Raw genomic sequence first — 20,081 nt, forward strand, 5'->3', positions numbered from 1 at the left:
TGGATGTACCGTGCACTATTCAGTGTCCCCTCGACGATCACCAGTGGTGTACGGCCAGTGTAGGAGATCGCTCCCCACACCATGATGCCGGGTGTTGGCCCTGTGTGCCTCGGTCGTATGCAGTCCTGATTGTGGCGCTCACCTGCACGGCGCCAAACACGCATACGACCATCATTGGCACCAAGGCAGAAGCGACTCTCATCGCTGAAGACGACACGTCTCCATTCGTCCCTCCATTCACGCCTGTCGCGACACCACTGGAGGCGGGCTGCCCGATGTTGGGGCGTGAGCGGAAGACGGCCTAACGGTGTGCGGGACCGTAGCCCAGCTTCATGGAGACGGTTGCGAATGGTCCTCGCCGATACCCCAGGAGCAACAGTGTCCCTAATTTGCTGGGAAGTGGCGGTGCGGTCCCCTACGGCACTGCGTAGGATCCTACGGTCTTGGCGTGCATCCGTGCGTCGCTGCGGTCCGGTCCCAGGTCGACGGGCACGTGCACCTTCCGCCGACCACTGGCGACAACATCGATGTACTGTGGAGACCTCACGCCCCACGTGTTGAGCAATTCGGCGGTACGTCCACCCGGCCTCCCGCATGCCCACTATACGCCCTCGCTCAAAGTCCGTCTACTGCACATACGGTTCACGTCCATGCTGTCGCGGCATGCTACCAGTGTTAAAGACTGCGATGGAGCTCCGTATGCCACGGCAAACTGGCTGACACTGACGGCGGCGGTGCACAAATGCTGCGCAGCTAGCGCCATTCGACGGCCAACACCGCGGTTCCTGGTGTGTCCGCTATGCCGTGCGTGTGATCATTGCTTGTACAGCCCTCTCGCAGTGTCCGGAGCAAGTATGGTGGATACACTCCTGGAAATGGAAAAAAGAACACATTGACACCGGTGTGTCAGACCCACCATACTTGCTCCGGACACTGCGAGAGGGCTGTACAAGCAATGATCACACGCACGGCATAGCGGACACACCAGGAACCGCGGTGTTGGCCGTCGAATGGCGCTAGCTGCGCAGCATTTGTGCACCGCCGCCGTCAGTGTCAGCCAGTTTGCCGTGGCATACGGAGCTCCATCGCAGTCTTTAACACTGGTAGCATGCCGCGACAGCGTGGACGTGAACCGTATTTGCAGTTGACGGACTTTGAGCGAGGGCGTATACTGGGCATGCGGGAGGCCGGGTGGACGTACCGCCGAATTGCTCAACACGTGGGGCGTGAGGTCTCCACAGTACATCGATGTTGTCGCCAGTGGTCGGCGGAAGGTGCACGTGCCCGTCGACCTGGGACCGGACCGCAGCGACGCACGGATGCACGCCAAGACCGTAGGATCCTACGCAGTGCCGTAGGGGACCGCACCGCCACTTCCCAGCAAATTAGGGACACTGTTGCTCCTGGGGTATCGGCGAGGACCATTCGCAACCTTCTCCATGAAGCTGGGCTACGGTCCCGCACACCGTTAGGCCGTCTTCCGCTCACGCCCCAACATCGTGCAGCCCGCCTCCAGTGGTGTCGCGACAGGCGTGAATGGAGGGACGAATGGAGACGTGTCGTCTTCAGCGATGAGAGTCGCTTCTGCCTTGGTGCCAATGATGGTCGTATGCGTGTTTGGCGCCGTGCAGGTGAGCGCCACAATCAGGACTGCATACGACCGAGGCACACAGGGCCAACACCCGGCATCATGGTGTGGGGAGCGATCTCCTACACTGGCCGTACACCACTGGTGATCGTCGAGGGGACACTGAATAGTGCACGGTACATCCAAACCGTCATTGAACCCATCGTTCTACCATTCCTAGACCGGCAAGGGAACTTGCTGTTCCAACAGGACAATGAACGTCCACATGTATCCCGTGCCACCCAACGTGCTCTAGAAGGTGTAAGTCAACTACCCTGGCCAGCAAGATCTCCGGATCTGTCCCCCATTGAGCATGTTTGGGACTGGATGAAGCGTCGTCTCACGCGGTCTGCACGTCCAGCACGAACGCTGGTCCAACTGAGGCGCCAGGTGGAAATGGCATGGCAAGCCGTTCCACAGGACTACATCCAGCATCTCTACGATCGTCTCCATGGAAGAATAGCAGCCTGCATTGCTGCGAAAGGTGGATATACACTGTACTAGTGCCGACATTGTGCATGCTCTGTTGCCTGTGTCTATGTGCCTGTGGTTCTGTCAGTGTGATCATGTGATGTATCTGACCCCAGGAATGTGTCAATAAAGTTTCCCCTTCCTGGGACAATGAATTCACGGTGTTCTTATTTCAATTTCCAGGAGTGTATATATTGTGTTCTATATATATTGGGTTCTATGTGTATTTTAGATAAATTTCCCGAGTAATATCAAATACGCGCAAGTATAAATTATATTAATTATCTAATGGAAGCACGTTGTTTACTCCGATTTACAGAACCCGTAACAGTGGTCAGATAATGTGATGTAACAGTGTCCGCAAGCTAGGTAAACTAACATCTGTCAAACCAATATTAATTATAATTTACGAGTATAATTTAGCTACGCATCAAAGTTCATACTGTGTGGGAAGTGGAGATTTATTTAGAAAATGAACAACTTTTGACACAGAAGCTGACAAATTGATACTAAAATTAGAATATTGGAATCAGCCTCCATGGCTATTACATAAGCTGGGATGTCGTCGAAACTTAACGAGTGAAAAGAAAAAAAATCTTGATAACATAGCTCATGTCACTGATTTGAACATCTCTGCTATCGAAAAAGACAAGCAGTTTTGGATCCATGAGTAATTGAAAAGCCCGGCAAAGCAAATGCATGATATCAGTCATCAGTTATTTGAAGCAGAGTTTCGGAGCGGGCACAGGCAGCCATTAACAGACGAGGGTGGAACGAATATTAAAATCAACAAATCAGTAAATTAGGTGTCAATGTGCGTAGAAGCTAAATTTTACATACAAATGTTTTAGAACATGAAAGAGAAGAAGATTCCAATATTACTCCGATAATCTTACACATATTTCGGTCGTGTAGCTTAATACGGAAAAAGACAGGAAAACTCCATGGAAGTCGCACTGAATGGTTCTCTATTAATCATCAATTTTTGTCAAAACGACATAAAATACGAGCTCTGGGGTGTTGATTGAAAACTTTTATAAAATAATTTCTTGTATTTACCTTTCAGACATAAAAACATGAGACGATTATATTAACAGTTTTTGAATTAACTAGCCGGCCGAAGTGGCCGTGCGGTTAAAGGCGCTGCAGTCTGGAACCGCAAGACCGCTACGGTTGCAGGTTCGAATCCTACCTCGGGCATGGATGTTTGTGATGTCCTTAGGTTAGTTAGGTTTAACTAGTTCTAAGTTCTAGGGGACTAATGACCTCAGCAGTTGAGTCCCATAGTGCTCAGAGCCATTTGAACCATTTTGAACCAGTAATATTGATATTTTGCAGAGAAGTAAGTACATAGTACTGTAAATTTTGCAGGATAGATTTTCCTCTTGATAACGGCATCAGCGGTGAAATGATTAAAAACATAACAATGGGCCTACTAACCCTTATCTCATGAAGATGAACGTATAAAATGAACAGCAACAGTCCTATAAAACTTCTCTGCGCACACAACATATTATTTCAGTGTCTGATTGTTACACCGCACACATTATGTCAGTTAAAAGGAAACAGTTCTTTGGGATACAGCACACTTTCGGTTTTTCAGAATTCTGTCGCTTAACTGTTTCCACTTTTATTTTCAAGGGCCAAGTGTTGTTCCTAGACACGTATTATACAACTGATTCAGTGTTTGACTCTACTGTAAACTGTCCGGTCTCGCTGCGTATGTAATCAAATTGAAGCTCAAAATTAGATAAATGTGAACATTGAAAACCACCTTCTTGATCCAATCTCTTCGAAAATGCAGTACATAAACTAGAATATGTAAATGAAGCTAATGCACTATGGATATTTTGGATAATAAAAATTAAATCAAGTATAGCTACAGTACATAATCACTCATTCTTGTACCTTGTTTGGAGATTCTAAAGCTCATTCTCACGCGAGTGAAGTAAATCAAAATGACTTTACGGGAATTTAAAAGCAAGGGAAACAAAATTAACAGGGAAAAAAGTCCGCTAATAAACGTAGGGGGCAGAGCTATTTGGTGGAAAGCGCACACTAAAGGGTCTCTATGAGGAGAAGGAACTATCTAGTGATATGAAAGAAGGAGAAATGACTGTTCATTTGGAGGTCAAAGCGGGCAAAGTATTGTATTCAGGTATAACGAACCTTTGGAAGTTTTACAATAAAACGAACTGTAATAAAGGAAGAAATTGAAATGTAAAGTGAGGATCTTTTTGATGTCTGTAAATCTGGCTCTAGGAGAGTTAAGCGTGGGGTCCTGCCCACTCGTCTCTTATGGGATGTCTAAAGGATGTTGATTCCTCGGATAGCTTCACAACAACTCAAGCATATCACATTAATGGTTTTTATCGCAATAAAGTAGATTGACAATACTTCACTTTGGGTTACAAGAACGTGTCGCAAGCGTTTGGCGACAGGCAAACAATCAGTGTCTTTAACTGTATACGATGTACATGCCAGTAATGGATATGGATCACAAGTCCGGGTCTACTAGTATCCGTGTTCTACTGTCCGGCCGAGGCTGGTAGGAGCGGCCCTCATATTCTCTTCGGTTGGAGCGGCTTCTGTAGTGGTGACGTCCTAGCTAGCGTGCTATTGGCTGACATCTTCGTGCCGACGCTTGTCGGTCCACCGGAACATTAAGGGCACCAGACAGGCAGTTGATATTATGAGCGCTTAGAGCAATAAGATTTAAGAAGTGTAAAATGGTGCCAGATGTTTAAAATTCTTAGAAATATAGGCAGATGCTACAGGCATAGACTGGTAATGTACAGTGGTAAAAGAATCAAGATGAAACAGTAAGTATGGACGATCGAAAGGGAAATATTCCGATTAAAACGGGTGTAAGACGGGGATGTAGTCTCTGTCCTCTTGTTGGAACTGCATATCGAGAGAACACTGACGTAAATAACAGAATGGTCAGATGTAAAATTAACACTGCAGGCGAAAGGATATAAATGATAATTCAATGTGAATGACAGGAAGAATTACAGTACCTCTTGACTGAAATGAAAAGTCAACTAAGCACAGAATATGGATTAACAGTCAATGAATGAAAAACAGTGGTGTGGGGGAGCAGATATTGAATTAGCGACTGAGTCAGTTGCAGAACCGGTGCGTATGTAGTAGACAAAGTGATGGAATTCTTCCACCTGAGAAATAAAAGAACGAGTTACGGATGCATAAAGGAGATTGTGAGGAGTGACTAGGACAAGCAAAGAAATACATGCAAAATTGGGTTTACTCGCATCAAAAGTAGGTTTTAATTCCAAAACAAAATTTTGTACGTCTTTTTATGGATGTGAATCACAGAATGTGGGAAGACCGGAAAAGAAGAGAAGTTAAGCGTTTAAGATCTGGCCTTACACAAGAATACAGATGATTATGTGGAGCCATGCAGACGTTAGAAAAAAACTTTTGTGGTCCTGTGGGCGTACGTTTTGGGAAACTGCTTGGGAAGGTCGAGATTAAAAATAGGATGATGGGTGCATGCTGTTTCTGAGGTAGAGAGACTGACAATCTCGTAAGAGTCGTCGATCAGATGTGAGAGATCAAAACTATCGCTGTACAGCTGGTTGCATAAAGTCGGGGAGAATTTCGCTTTTTTTCACAACCCGGCTCACTTCTGTCACCAGCTGCACGCAATGTTTATCTGAAAATGAGTCCTGTTTGTAGGGCGAAGCAATGGACGTTGCTCTTTCACATGACAATTACAGTTACAGTTACATAGACCAAAGACAAAAATTATATTTTTTTTGGTAGGTAAATGATTAGTTTCATGTTTTCTTAACTGAATCCTTATCTGTCATCTATTCTGAGGGCTTCGTACCTCAGTCTGTAAAAACGGAACACTTCTAGGACCTCTTTGCCGTCTGTCCGTCTGCCTGTCTGTCCGACTATTAACAACTCCTTCTCCCGAACGGGTGGACATGTCATGTGGACGTTTACGTCACATACTAAAGTTTACTGTCCCTTGGTGTTGTAGTAAACTTAACATTGAAAGTCTATGCTAAGAAAAGATACGGCAATTTATGTCACATATTTGATATCTTGCCACATTCGATATCGATAAGACGCAAAAACTATTATTGTCGAGTCCCGGTATGGATGAACTACGTTGTTGTTGTTGTGGTCTTCAGTCCAGGGACTGGTTTGATGCAGCTCTCCATGCTACTCTATTCTGTGCAAGCTTCTTCATCTTCCAGTACCTACTGCAACCTACATCCTTCTGAATCTGCTTAGTGTATTCATCTCTTGGTCTCGCTCTACGATTTTTACCTCCACGGTGCGCTGCAATACTAAATTGGTGATCTCTTGATGCCTCAGAATAAGCCCTACCAACCGATCCCTTCTTCTACTCAAGTTGCGCCACAAATTTCTCTTGTCTCCAGTTCTATTCAATACCTCCTCATTAGTTATGTGATCTACCCATCTAAACTTCAGCATTCTTCTGTAGAACCACATTTCGAAAGCTTCTATTCTCCTCTTGTCTAAACTATTTACTGTCCATGTTTCACTTCCATATATGGCTACACTCCATACAAATACTTTCAGAAACGACTTCCTGACACTAATATCTATACTCGATGTTAACAAATTTCTCTTCTTCAGAAACGCTTTCCTTGCCATGGCCAGTCTACATTTTATACCCTCTCTACTTCAACCACCATAAGTTTTTTTGCTCCCCAAATAGCAAAACGCATTTTCTACTTTAAGCGTCTTATTTCCTAATCTAATTCCCGTAGCATCACCCGATTTAATTCGATTACATTCTATTATCCTCGTGAACTATATACATACATGATTAAGTTTGTACGAAATCGGCAGTGCGTGAGTCCCACTCGGACTTATCCAGATTCGTTATTTCTATTACGTTTTTTTTTTTTTTTTTGTCACAACATGATACCACTGCTAACTAGAAAATTAACAGGACGCACACAGGGCTCTTCAGGTTTCAGATAAAGTGTTTTTCTTTGTATCTTACAATATAATAAGTTAAAGGACTATCTGTTTAGTTAGGTAAACATGAGAAATATCTGTTTCTGTGGATTTATGGACATAGTTTATTTAGTTATTTTCCAAAGAGATGGGGCAACAAGTTATAACATTTCGAAGACAACTTTTTTGTATCATGTAGTTGACGTATTTAAACCAACTATATGTAAGTGAATTACAATAAAATTCCTGTGAATTTTAGTTAGGGAAATGGGAACGTTTAAACTTTTATAGGTGGATGCAACTTCCTGTACATAGTTACTTGTGTGTAGATGAATGTTCTGGTGGCAGAATGTTCACGTAAGTGATGTGTTCAAACGAGTGCACCATTTCCTGAATGCACAGCTAAATGTGCGAACGAAATGTAAAGTTTCTGGTGCCACGAAGCGACGAGTTTTCTTCATGTACTGTTTGAAGTCATGTTCGACTGGATTACAGAATGTATCCTTACGGTGTGGTGAAGAAGGTGAGTTGGAACGAACTAACTTACGACGTTCGGTCTGACAGGGATATTAACATGGAATAAACATGGCATAGGCCTGCATATCCAAGGAGTAATTTGACATGTTGCTGCTGCTTGGACAATGCAAACACTATTACAATGAATCTGCCGTGGCTTATCCTGTGAGATGTTCAAAAATGGTTCGAATGGCTCTGAGCACTATGGGACTTAATATCTGAGGTCATCAGTCCCCTAGAACAGAACTACTTAAACCTAAGGACATGACACAAATCCATGGCCGAGGCAGGGTTCGAACCTGCGACCGTAGCGAACTCGCGGTTCGTGAATGTAGCGCCTAGAACCGCCTCTCCGGCCGGCGGAATAACTTCCCAATCCAGCTTCTATACAGTGTTTCTCGTTAGTCTAGCAGAATGCGGAGGAGCGTTATCATGGAGTAACATCACTTCACCCAGTTATCCTGATCGTTGTTCTTGGACTGCGTCTGCAAGGCGTTTCACCTGGAGACAATAAATGTCCGTAGTGATGGTTACATGTCGGGGAAGCAATACGTAATACAAAACACAGTCGCTGTCCCGCCAGATGCACAGCTTTATTTATGTGGACGCGCGTTGGTGTTTCTACGGTGAGTTGCTGCTTTGTTCAGGCTCAACCATTCCTTTCATTTCCTTACATTACCATTTCTCGTCACCAGTAACGATACCGGATGGGAATAGTCGGCGTTGTTCACTAGCCAACTGATGATCAAGCGCCGGCCGTGGTGGCCGAGCGGTTCTACGCGCTTCTGTCTGGAACCACGCTGCTGCTACGGTCGCAGGTTCGAATCCTGCCTCGGGCAGGATGTGTGTGACGTCCTTAGGTGAGTTATGTTTAAGTAGCTCTTAGTCTAGGGGACTGATGACCTCAGATGTTAAGTCCTATAGTGCTTAGAGCCATTTGAACCAGTTGATGATCAAGCAGAGATGTACATATGGCCACCCGATTATTTTTGTGATTTTGTCTTAAACCATGTGGTACCTTCCTCATTGCATCCAAATGTCGCACTATGTTGGAATGATCACACTTCATACCATTTACCAGTTATCGAGTACACTGACGTGGGTCATTGCAGATTAATGCGTTTAAATGATCTTCCTCAAATCCCGAAGGTCGTTCTGAATTAATGTTAAAAAGATCCCACTTTAAACGAGAAAACCATTTGTTTGCCGTGCTCTGTCGAATGTCATTATTCCCATACACGGAGCATATGTTTCTGTCTGTCTCCACTACTGCCACCCTTTTATTCAACTCAGAAACAAGAATACGTCAGAAATATTCCGATATCTCCATTGGCAACTCCATTTTCTAGTGTCTCCACAGCTCCACTCACTATCTCCAAATGACAAAATGGCAATACGTACACTGAAACAGCAACAGTGACGAGAAATTTAAAATAATGTCAATCGATTAATAAACCCATAGAAACCGGAATACCAACATACAAACCAAGTACCCTACCAACTTATGCACCAGTCTAACACATTATTCCGTGAAGTATTGAATTTTTAAATGTTTCCTGCCTTTCGTTGCACCCTGCGCATCACACCGAGTAGAACTAAGGTGCCGGACTGAGAAAGTTACGACCTCCCCATACTTGTATAGTATCGTTAGTCGTACATCGCTACGCCGCATCCGCCGCCGCAGATGGGGCCTCGCCGTTGCGTAAGGCTAATGGAAGGCTCTGGTATTACTGGCTGGCCGCGCAAGCGAAAGGCCGTTCCGTTCCGCTCCGTCCAATTACCCGACAAGCGTGGCCCGGAAAGCCAGTGCGCAAGCGCAGCAGTTAACAGGTGCACCCCAGGATGGACTAATTGCCGGTTCTTGCGCAAAAATTATACGGCTGCCTTCTCCAGACGCTCTCTGTCATAATTAACGAAGAATCCGTAATGCGATCACCTAACCTTTGCAGAGAAGTTAAATACTACCTTCACTGTCTGTGCGGAATGAGAGTACGCTTCGAAATTATCTCATTGTTCACTTTGGTAATAGATGGAACTAACTGTTCCCCAGTTTTCGTACTCAAGAAAAACAGAGAGCGTTGATTGTGAAACAGGAATGTTAAATCGACCTCCAAAAGATTAATGCTGTAGCGTTCGAGTCAATAGAATAAAATTGTGAGTCCTCATTAAGTGTAGCTCGCCCGACATCCAACTTGTGGATTTCATCAACGTATCGTTAGGAACGTGATGGTCGTAGTTTGTTTCAGGTCTGTGGCCCCTATGTTGGTTAGCTAGTTACTTGTTTCATAGACCATCTGAACGATTCTTTTATCGAAATTATGTCGCTCGAATCAGTTTACATGATTAGTGTTGACATTAATGAACACTTTATTTTTAGTCCTACTTGTGCAACTACACTATTTTATTTTACTGGTTACCAGTTTTTAAGTAGAAATTCGTCAATAGAATAGGAGGAAGTGCACTGGAGAAATAATTTTCAATTATATTTAAAACTCGTTTCGTTACCTGTCAGACATTTTGTGTTATTGGGCAAATAATCTAAATTTTTTTCTTGTTGCACATTGAACTCATGTCTAAATGTCTGACAGCTTTAACAATGATTAGTAAGAGACATTTTTCCCGCAAGTGTTATAGATGTGTACACCACTGTTCTTATCAAATTGTGATGGATTATTTATGATGAATTTCGTTAGCGAATATGGCTCTGAGCACTATGCGACTTAACTTCTAAGGTCATCAGTCGCCTAGAACTTAGAACTAATTAAACCTAACTAACCTAAGGACATCACACACATCCATGCCCGAGGCAGGATACGAACCTGCGACCGGAGCGGTCGCTCGGCTCCAGACTGTAGCGCCTAGAACCGCACGGCCACTCCGGCCAGCCGTTAGCGAAATTATGTATTGTGATGGTGCAGTTAAAATGCCTAGTACCACATGACGCCGGTGGGTGAACCCACTCATAATTCTTATTGCTCGCTTTTGCTGAATACTTTCTTTCTAAGTGATGAGTTACGCCAGAAAATTATTCCTTATGATATTATTGAGTGGAAATAAGCAAAATATGCCAGGGGGTTGATATGTTTGTTTCCAAGATTAGTAGTTATGCGAATAACAGAACCAGCTGAACATAACTGCGTTGTTAGGTTTTGTTAGAGTGTACAATGGCAATGTTGATAAATCAAAAGTTTCTTCGTAGCTCAGTATTTAATTTCTGAGGGAGATCATAAAAGATGCTCATGACTGGCCTCGTACATTTGTATGAGCTGTCGTCAAAATGTATTTGCCTGTAGAAAAGAAAAAAGAAAAAAAAAAGAAAAAAAAAGGAATGTGTGTGAAATCTTATGGGACTTAACTGCTAACGTCATCAGTCCCTAAGCTTACGCACTACTTAACCTAAATTATCCTAAAGACAGACACACACACCCATGCCCGAGGGACCAGCCGCACAGTCCATAACTGCAGCGCCCCAGACCGCTCGGCTAATCCCACGCGGCTGTAGAGAAAAGCATGGCAGTACTTTGTAACCTACCACTCCAGACTGCATGTATAAGGGATTTAGCAGATCACCATAGGCACACACAGTTTTCCTGAAAGCGTTTCTCCATTTACCTGACGATAGCTATAAATACTATGTTTGTTCTAATAATTAAATTTAATTACCAATAGTAAATAGTCAAATAACAATAAATTCACTAAAATTTCATGCAAATACACGTAGTTTTGTTCATTACATTACATCTCAAATGTCATAAAAATTAAATATGACCAGTGATGAAAAAAATATATATTAAAAGTTATGTATCAGCAGAAGTCGAATCGTCGTCTCATTCGCTTTCGTCTTACGTTCTTCCACGGCAGGCCGTCAATGCACAGTAGTACTGTTCGTGTTTGGAGCATCACCTGCGACCAGCTTTGCGAAAAAAGCGTCGACTCTTTCTGCGCAACCCATCCATTATTTTGCACGAGAATGCGCGGGCGCATACAGCGCAAGCAGTAGCTGCTCTGTTCGGTCGATGAGACTGGGAAGTTCTGTACCATCCACCATACTCCCCGGACTTAAGTACTTCTGACTTTGATTTGATTCCGCAGATGAAGGAACCACTTCGTGGCATTCGCTTCAAAACTGTTCCAGAGAATTGACAGGCAGTAGACCGCTCCATTCGTACCATGAACAGAACAGGCTTTGCTAACCGTATACTAAGCCTTCCACATCGCTGGCAAGGGGTTCTTCACAACGCTAGTGACTACTTTGAAGGACAATAACAGGTGCAAACATTTAACTCTTTTGTATCGGTTGCGAATAATAATTGCCATTATTTAAGTTCTAACCTTCGTATGTTGAGTACAGTGGCGGCTCGTGCAAAATTTTAACAATGCGCTACAATATTACAAAAATAAAAAGATTGTGTTTCACTATGTCTTCATGATAGATGCGACTTACTTGACCACCATTAACTAACGCCTGATACCAACGTGCGGATACGTCAGTAACATAATATACGCGTGACATCTCTCTTCCTATCTTCTCTGAATTACCAGGGTAATACACCTTACTACGTGCGCGTTGTATTGTTTCAATGGCCTACTAAAGGTGTACGAAGTTTGAAGTAAATCTGTGATTCCAGCGTCGTGGATTCCCCTTGTAAGACCATTGCTCAGCAAGGTAGGTGGATTGTCAGATCAGAGTGCATGTTCTGTGTTATCTGCAAATAAAGTTCTGCTGCGGTATGGGTAACAGGTGCGACCAATTGTGGCAGCGAAATGACGCGACAGCTGGAAACGTGCTCCGTAGCTGAGGTTGGCTTGCCAGTACGATTCTCTTGGGAAACGTCGCAATTAAAAACTGATTCACCATGTAATTCTGGCAGCATGTGGACCAAATGAAACGCCGTGTTCCTCCGTAGTGGTATGATGCCAACAGTTTGATCAAGGCCGCACAGGCGTGGGTGGCGGTGATGGAGGAAGGACCACAAAAGCCGACATCCAGGAAATCGAGGAAGTGGTTCGCGGTTATCGCTATTTTCTGACGATGAGAAGGATCGCACAGCGGGTCCCCAATGGATCCGTGGCCAAGGAGTTGATTTCTATTGTCGAGGATCTGTACGACTCGTAGAACCCTCCTACCGTTGTTGACAGATACTTGGATGCTGTGTATCTAGGTCACTTTGAAGTATGGTGCAGTTCTTAATAAGTTATATGGCCTGCCATAATAACTTACTTGCTGACGTTCCCTCTTATGTCAAAAATGTCCTATTTCAAGGAATTTTTGTCCTGATTTGAAAACTACTCAGATTCTGCGATTCTATAATATTTCCGTACTTGTGTAGACGTTAATATCACGTTCTACATTTTAGAAATATTAAGTCGGTCGATGCGGGTAAAGCCGGCCGGGGTGGCCGAACGGTTCTAGGCGCTAGTCTGGAACTGCGCGACCGCTACGGTCGCAGGTTCGAATCCTGCCTCTGGCATGGATGTGTGTGATGTTGTTAGGTTAGTAAGGTTTAAGTAGTTCTTGAGGACTGATGACCTTAGCAGTTAAGTCCCACAGTGCTAAGAGCCATTTGCACCATTTGATGCGAGTAAAACACGAACTTTGGTCATCCAACACCTGATGAATAAATGTTACTTCGCAAAACAGCTTTTTAATTGAATCTGAATATCACGCAACAGCTTTTTTCGGTAATACGTGATACTATTTTGGAATTAACCAAATGAGTTTTGACTAGTTCTCGGGTACTCAGCGGGATGTCGTCGTCTAAATGGCGCGTTATTTCGCAAACCAGACTTCTACATCTACAACGATACTCGGCTGTCAACGGCACTGTGTGTGGAGGATGTTAAGTCCCATAGTGCTCAGACCTATTTGAACTATTTTGTGTGTGGTGGAGGGTACCTCGTACCGGAACTAGTCCTTTCCTTTCCCCTTTCCCCTTTCTCCGTCTCCTTTTTCCTTTTTCCTTTCCTCGCAAATACACTCCCGGAAATGGAAAAAGGAACACATTGACACCGGTGTGTCAGACCCACCATACTTGCTCGGGACACTGCGAGAGGGCTGTACAAGCAATGATCACACGCACGGCACAGCGGACACACCAGGACCCGCGGTGTTGGCCGTCGAATGGCGCTAGCTGCGCAGCATTTGTGCACCGCCGCCGTCAGTGTCAGCCAGTTTGCCGTGGCATACGGAGCTCCATCGCAGTCTTTAACACTGGTAGCATGCCGCGACAGCGTGGACGTGAACCGTATGTGCAGTTGACAGACTTTGAGCGAGGGCGTATAGTGGGCATGCGGGAGGCCGGGTGGACGTACCGCCGAATTGCTCAACACGTGGGGCGTGAGGTCTCCACAGTACATCGATGTTGTCGCCAGTGGTCGGCGGAAGGTGCACGTGCCCGTCGACTTGGGACCGGACCGCAGCGACACACGGATGCACGCCAAGACCGTAGAATCCTACGCAGTGCCGTAGGGGACCGCACCGCCACTTCCCAGCAAATTAGGGACACTGTTGCTCCTGGGGTATCGGCGAGGACCATTCGCAACCGTCTCCATGAAGCTGGGCTACGGTCCCGCACACCGTTAGGCCGTCTTCCGCTCACGTCCCAACATCGTGCAGCCCGCCTCCAGTGGTGTCGCGACAGGCGTGAATGGAGGGACGAATGGAGACGTGTCGTCTTCAGCGATGAGAGTCGCTTCTGCCTTGGTGCCAATGATGGTCGTATGCGTGTTTGGCGCCGTGCAGGTGAGCGCCACAATCAGGACTGCATACGACCGAGGCACACAGGGCCAACACCCGGCATCATGGTGTGGGGAGCGATCTCCTACACTGGCCGTACACCACTGGTGATCGTCGAGGGGACACTGAATAGTGCACGGTACATCCAAACCGTCATCGAACCCATCGTTCTACCATTCCTAGACCGGCAAGGGAACTTGCTGTTCCAACAGGACAATGCACGTCCGCATGTATCCCGTGCCACCCAACGTGCTCTACAAGGTGTAAGTCAACTACCCTGGCCAGCAAGATCTCCGGATCTGTCCCCCATTGAGCATGTTTGGGACTGGATGAAGCGTCGTCTCACGCGGTCTGCACGTCCAGCACGAACGCTGGTCCAACTGAGGCGCCAGGTGGAAATGGCATGGCAAGCCGTTCCACAGGACTACATCCAGCATCTCTACGATTGTCTCCATGGGAGAATAGCAGCCTGCATTGCTGCGAAAGGTGGATATACACTGTACTAGTGCCGACATTGTGCATGCTCTGTTGCCTGTGTCTATGTGCCTGTGGTTCTGTCAGTGCGATCATGTGAAGTATCTGACCCCAGGAATGTGTCAATAAAGTTTCCCCTTCCTGGGACAATGAATTCACGGTGTTCTTATTTCAATTTCAAGGAGTGTAGAATGACGGAAAAACGACTTTCTATACGTCTGCGTATGAGTCCTAATTTCTCTTATCTTATCTTCGTGGTCCTTATGAGCAATGTATGCTGGTGGCAGCAGACTCGTTATGCAGTCAGCTTGAAATGCCGGTTCTCTAAATTTTCTCAATAGTATTCCTGGAATAGAACGTCAGCTCCTCTTCATGCGTCCCTGATTTTCAAGATTTTCCTACGCCGGGAAAACCTAAAGTCACGCAGCCAAATGAGTTATTCACCGATGAAAGCTATTATCCTTTTGTGATCTCCAGTTTCAATCGATCCTCAGCTCATGGCAGTACTATATGGGATAACGTAATGGAGAGATTTCGTTAAATTCATATCGGGTCTCAGCCGGAACATAACGTCAACTTGTCACAATATTTCGGCGGTCACTAACTCAGTTTCGGCGGTCACACTCAGTTTCGGCGAATTAGTGCGCCGGATTACTCACCTAAAGATGGCGGCCAGGTGGACCGCCGAAATATTCTGTCGACGTTATGTTCCGGCTGCAGAACTGATATCAATATCATCTATTACTACGCCGGGAAAGTTTACGGAGCCAAGTGGTTTCATCATTTGAAATATGGATTTCTCATAACAGCCATACAATTCAATTTGAAAATATTCGTACGGCATCAATGGAATCACCAAAAAATCTGCAACATTGTGCTATTATCACTAATATGTCTCACGCGTAACAAATAAATGGAATTCACTTGCATAAATTTTGGTTAGTGTTGAAAGTTCATTCTTAGATGTAGCATTTCGACTTTCCTCTAGTAACTAACTTCGAAATTATATCACAATGCCTGAAGTCTTCTGGCGTAATATTGTTGAATGATTGGTCAACAGGAAAGAGGAGGTAACTCATTATCGACAGCTGTGGTGTTTCCTTGAACTGTTCTTTATCGTTACTTAGCCGGCCGCTGTGGCCGAGCGGTTATAGGCGCTTCAGTCTGGAACCCCGCTGCTGCTATGGTCGCAGGTTCGAATCCTGCCTCGGGCATGGATGTGTGAGATGTCCATAGGTTAGTTAGGTTTAAGTAGTTCTAAGCCTAGGAGACTGATGACCTTGGATGTTAAGTCCCATACTGCTTAGAGCCATTTGAACCAAATTATTACTTAGTGTATAAGGTCTGTACCTGTGACTAAATAAATGGCTGTTTTTACAAGTTTTCATGATTTGGGGCGTCGTCTAAGGCATTTTACGTATCTGCAGGGCTGTTTCATGACTTTTTTCTGTGGAAATTCGCTACAACTGCGTTGAACGGGTTCCGAACAACTATGCCGTCAGTTCATTCATAGCCTTTGTTGTCTCACTGAAAGTAAGTTGATGTGAGACAGTCTTTAAAGAGATATGCCACATCATTTACGAAAATACATTCCGAATATAACTACTCATTCAGAGAAACCAACGCGCAGACTCACTGACTATGGTAAATCTTGAACTTAATTTCAGCGATTCCAATTTTTCGATTAAGAGAGTAGAATCTTTAGCAAGTCAGTTTTCCCTATTAAAGGCTGTAGTGTTTGGTAATTCCTTAGGTTGATGAATCGATAGCGCTGTCAAAAGGTCTCAGTGGAATGTATAGTTTTTTAATTTTCAGTAAACGTCTATGACTTTATGAGACACCGCTTGTCAATGACAGCAATCAAAGACGCTTCTGTAAGTTTGTCTATTATCCTAGGTACAGAAGTTGTGAGTCTTCCCTTAATCTCTCTGTATCCTACCGATTTTAATATATCTCTGACTCTACTGCGGTAGTTCTCATTACACCTGTACTATTCATCTTATCAGCTGGAAGACTTATGACCTCAGCAGTTGAGTCCCATAGTGCTCAGAGCCATTTGAACCATTTGAACCTTATCAGCTGGAAGAATTAGAGTGACTTTAGTAGAATTTCAATCTCAGAGAGTATTCCTCTAACGGTGCGGCTTGCTGAGCTCGATTGAATTCGAAAATCAGCAAAGAAGCCTCTGACATTAGGAGAGGTAAAGTCAGGCAAAGGAACATGGCTTTGACCATGGCCTAATGCCTGTGAACTATAACCACCAAGAAAATAAATGCCGACGGTGGAAGCTTTCATCTTACATTGTAGGATCAAAACATGAGATGGAGTTGAACGTAGTTGAGAACTTTAAACACTTGATCTAGTTCAACCGAAGGAATAATGTCCAGCAAGAAGTAATCAAACGAAATGTTAATGCTTCTAGATCACAAATGGAGACAGGGACCTTGCAGATCATGTACCGAACTTGCAAACTTCATCCAACAGGTTCTGGCCGGCGTAGCTTCTATCCAGTTTCCTGTGAACTCTAGTTATTGCAGGTCTTCTAGTAGTCCATCCTCCCGTCTTCCCCGGGAAGCTCTCGCTCTCCCTTCATACAAACAGCTCTGTCGCAATAAAGTCATTTGCCCCCTCACAACACGTCCATCGCTTAACTTTTGCTTTCTTTACAACATTTGGCTAGTTCATCATAGTGCATATTTACTCATTTTTCAGTCTCCTCCATGCAGCCTGTTTCTTCCATTACTGATCCAAAAATCTCTCCCATGATCTTTCTCATCAACGACATCAGTTCTCCGTCACTTTTGGTGGTACTCACAGCTTGTATGCCATATAACAACACTGGTTCAACTACTGCGTTATATGTCTCCATTTTAACTTTTGTTCAGGTTACCTTTGATTTCGTGATTGGTCTTTGGCTGTTCTATTATCTGGAAGCATTACCAACTCGTTGGTTTACTTCTAGCTGGCCATTATTACACCGGTTGAACTACGATCTCAAGTGTATAAAGTTCTCAGCTACCTTCAACTTCAAGTCTCTCGCCAGTAAATTTCCAGGCTCACTGAGGCTCCTCCTCCTACTTCGCTCCTTCACTTCTCTCTAGCATTACTCTCAAGACAACCTTTCCTGCACTGCACTCCGGTCCTCAACCCTTTCCTTTTAATCATTTGTGCAATTGACTCTCTCATCATCTGCGTTTGCTAGCATCAGCAGGTTCCCTTCAGACTGATGCTCTTTCCTACTCATTTCATCCCGCTTACAACTTCTTCATGAACAAGGTTAAGTAATGAAACTTCCTGGCAGATTAAAACTGTGTGCCCGACAGAGACTCGAACTCGGGACCTTTGCCTTTCGCGGGCAAGTGCTCTACCACCTGACCTACCGAAGCACGACTCACGCCCGGTCCTCACAGCTTTACTTCTGCCAGTATCTCGTCTCATACCTTCCAGACTTTACAGAAGCTCTCCTGCGAACCGTGCAGAACTAGCACCCCTGAAAGAAAGGATATTGCGGAGACATGGCTTAGCTACAGCCTTTCAGGGGCTTCTGTAAAGTCTGGAAGGTAGGAGACGAGATACTGGCAGAAGTAAAGCTGTGAGGACCGGGCGTGAGTCGTGCTTCGGTAGCTCAGGTGGTAGAGCACTTGCCCGCGGAAGGCAAATGTCCCGAGTTCGAGTCTCGGTCGGGCACACAGTTTTAATCTGCCAGGAAGTTTCATATCAGCGCACTCTCCGCTGCAGAGTGAAAATCTCATTCTGGAAACTTCCCCCAGGCTGTAGCTAAGCCATGTCTCCGCAATATCCTTTCTTTCAGGGGTGCTAGTTCTGCACGGTTCGCAGGAGAGCTTCTGTAAAGTCTGGAAGGTAGGAGACGAGATACTGGCAGAAGTAAAGCTGTGAGGACCGGGCGTGAGTCGTGCTTCGGTAGCTCAGGTGGTAGAGCACTTGTCCGCGATAGGCAAAGGTCCCGAGTTCGAGTCTCGGTCGGGCACACAGTTTTAATCTGCCAGGAAGTTTCATATCAGCGCACACTCCGCTGCAGAGTGGAAATTCTCATTCAAGGTTAAGTAATATCGATGGTAACGCGTCCCATTATCGTAGCCCAGTTCGTATCTCCAGATCCTTTGACATACCTCCCTGGTATCTTACTTTAGCTTTTGCTTCATTTTTATATGCCTTTACCAGGTTGTGTAATTTCTCAGGTACTCGAGACTCATAAAGGATGTTGCATACGGTCTGGCTATGAATAAAACTAAACTCCTCCCGAACAGGCTATGAAGTCCCCGGCCGCCGGGTCATCATCAGCCCACAGGCGTTCAAATGGTTCAAATGGCTCTGAGCACTATGGGACTTAACATCTATGGTCATCAGTCCCCTAGAACTTAGAACTACTTAAACCTAACTAACCTAAGGACAGCACACAACACCCAGCCATCACGAGGCAGAGAAAATCCCTGACCCCGCCGGGAATCGAACCCGGGAACCCGGGCGTGGGAAGCGAGAACGCTACCGCACGACCACGAGATGCGGGCCCCACAGGCGTCACTGGATGCGAATATGGAGGGGCATGTGTCAGCACACCGCTCTCCCGTCCGTACCTGTATGTCAGTTTCAGAGACCGGAGCTCCTGTTTGCCTCACAAGGGCTGAGTCCACTCCACTTGCCAACAGCGCTAGGCAGACCGGATGGTCAACCATCCAAGTGTTAGCCCAGCCCGACAGCGCTTAACTTCGGTGCTCTGACGGGAACCGGTGTTACCACTACGGCAAGGCCGTTGTCTCGGGCTATGAATACTATCATGTAACTTTGGAAGTGATGAATACTGCCTGTTAATTTTCCTATAATTTTTTCATACCCTGCTCATAGTAAAACATATGGTCAGTTGTAGATCTTCCTCACGTGAAACCTGCTTGGTAATTCCCTATTCTCACTAGGTATACGCCTAATTTTTTCTAGTATTATGAAGAACAGTACCTCGTAGCTCGTATTTACCAACGAGATCCCTCTATATGTCTGATTAGTCTCTTTAGCTTCTCGCCTTATGGATTGGAACAATGAAAGCTTACTTCAGTTCTGTCAGTATTTCTTTCTTCTTATGTATCATATGCAGATACAGTGAGCAGAAAAAGAGAGTATTGCAGCCTGTTGAAGATGATTCAGAAATAAAGCGAAACGCTTGTAGCAGTCAAACATTTTTATTCACCCACGCAGAAAGGCACCATGCAGGTGTTCCAGTATGAAAGCACAATTTCTGAGTAAAACACATTCGATACTCGAACAGTTGAAATATTTTTTTAA

The 20,081-nt window shown here is 45.1% G+C and overlaps 1 pseudogene; it reads right to left on the reverse strand.

Annotated features, from left to right (window-relative positions):
- Positions 1-19,444: 19,444 nt before the first annotated feature.
- LOC126209318 (5S ribosomal RNA) lies at positions 19,445-19,562 on the reverse strand (annotated as a pseudogene).
- Positions 19,563-20,081: the final 519 nt, after the last annotated feature.

This window comes from Schistocerca nitens, chromosome 1 (assembly GCF_023898315.1).
Source record: "Schistocerca nitens isolate TAMUIC-IGC-003100 chromosome 1, iqSchNite1.1, whole genome shotgun sequence".
NCBI lineage: Eukaryota > Metazoa > Arthropoda > Insecta > Orthoptera > Acrididae > Schistocerca > Schistocerca nitens.